Source organism: Penaeus monodon, chromosome 1 (genome assembly GCF_015228065.2).
Source record: "Penaeus monodon isolate SGIC_2016 chromosome 1, NSTDA_Pmon_1, whole genome shotgun sequence".
NCBI lineage: Eukaryota > Metazoa > Arthropoda > Malacostraca > Decapoda > Penaeidae > Penaeus > Penaeus monodon.
The window spans coordinates 25520764-25523263 of record NC_051386.1 but is presented as its reverse complement, the minus strand read 5'-3'; positions in this window follow the sequence as shown (position 1 = coordinate 25523263).

The following is a 2500-nucleotide window of genomic DNA, read 5'->3' as shown; positions in this document are numbered from 1 at the left end:
TTTTTTTTTGTTTGTGTGTGTTTGTGTGTTGTGTGTGTGTGTGTGTGTGTGTGTGTGTGTGGTGTGTTGTGTGTGTGTGGTGTGTGTGTGGTTTTTGGAATGTTTATATACATAAACACATGTATACAACGTATATCTATGTATATATACACGCAATATATATATATATAATAATATATATATTATATTAATATATATATATATGTATATATATATATCCCTACAAATATTATATATATTATATATATTTATATATTATTTATATATATATATTATATAAATACAAATGTATACAGATATATGCAACACTTACAATATAAGCATACGCACTTAAATATATGTGCACACACACACACACACAACACAACACACACACAACACACACACACACACCACACAAACACACACACACATACATATATATATTATATAGATATAAAAATATAATATATTATATATATTATATATATATATATATGGTACATGGGCTAAAGCTTCCCTGTCATATCACCCTTGCCGAGATATGTGCCCCAAAGGCATCACTGCAAAGAGACAACCCAGCACGAGAAATGAGTTACTGGCATAAACCCAGATTGTTCAAGCCCCAAACACAAGAATCATGACTCTTCAAGGTGCAGATTCATACCCGCTCATGACCAACGAATGCCACAAATGATAAAAAACAGTAATAATATTATATTTATATGTATGCACACACACACACACGTGTGTATGGGGTGTGTGTGTGTTGTGTGTGTGTATTGATATATAGATTTAGATAAACATATATACATGCATGCATGTATGCATAAATACATAATAGGTTGTGTGTGTGTGTGTGTGTATGTTTTACAAATAGTGTGTTATATACTGTGTATATAATATATGATATTATAATATATATTTTAATATTTTATATATATATATAAAATATTAACACACACAAAATACATATGTGTGCGCACACACAAACACACACACACACACACTCACACACCCCACCCCACACATGCATATGTGTGCGCCACACCAAACACACACTCACAAACACACACGTATATGTGTGTACACACACACACAAATGTCTATAGATATATATGTGTAAAATGATATATATATATATATTAATATATATATATATATATATATATATATATAGCAAATTTTACATATATACGTGTGTGCGCACGCCCGCAGGTACACATACACACACACACACACACAAGTATGTGTGTATTTTATTACATACACTACAGGCACACAACACACATAGCTGCGGCAGTTGCAAAAATGCCTGCGCCTCGCCTGCTGGCCCGATCTTACGGCGAGAATTCAAAACGCAGGCGTTGTACAGGAGGTCGCAGCTGTGGTGTAATGGCAGCGCACGAACCGCGGTTCCTTAGGGAGGGTACCCGATCAGGAAAGGGTGGTACTGCCGAATAACCTCGCAGTAATGAAATGAGAGAGGTCTTGACCTTGCAATTGAACAAAACAACCAAGATATATGTGCATATGTATCCATATAACAAACTCTATCTATCTATCTAAACACACAACACACACACAGACCACACACACACACAAACACACACACACACACACACACACACACATAACACACACACACACACATAACACACACACACATGTACGTGTGTAGTAATTATATATATATATAGTTATATATATATATATTTATAATATATGTATATAATTAATATAGTATATATATATATATATAGATTGAATATATAGAAATATAATATAAGATATGATAAGTGTGTGGTGTGTGGGGGTTGTGGGTGTTGAATATCTATCTACTATCTATATATGGTGTGTGTGTGTGACTGTTTTGGTGTGTATGATTGCGTATATATATATATATATGTATGATATAAGATAATAATATATATATATATATATATAAACATATATATATATATATATATATAATATATATATAGGTATATATATTATATATATATATATATATATAATAAAATATATATATATTATAATATATACTATATAAAAGATATATATATTATATATATATTTGATATATATATATATATATATATTTTCCGAACTTATCATTTTGGGCCCAACGCCACGGCAACTCGCAAAACATCTTCGAACCTTCCTTCTCCGTTCCTGTCCTATCAGCTGGCAATGCTAAACCTGTTATATCCCTGCTATTATTCTCATTATGTTTTTTTTCCTTCCCCATTTTCTTTTTCTCGCCACCGAGCCCATTATTAAATTTTTTTCCCACGTCCCTTTTATTTTCAATTCCATGCTAAACCATTCCTTTGTACGTTGGTCGACTCAGCTAGTAGAAGTCGACAGATAACGAATGTTCGTTACCTGTCTCTGTTTTGTTACTCACATTCTGATTCACATGTTGCAGTAGGGAACATAAGATATTTTAGAAGCCGAGTCGATATTGATTTGATTTTTTCAGATGTTTATCAATGGATTATGTGTAAAATTTGAAATT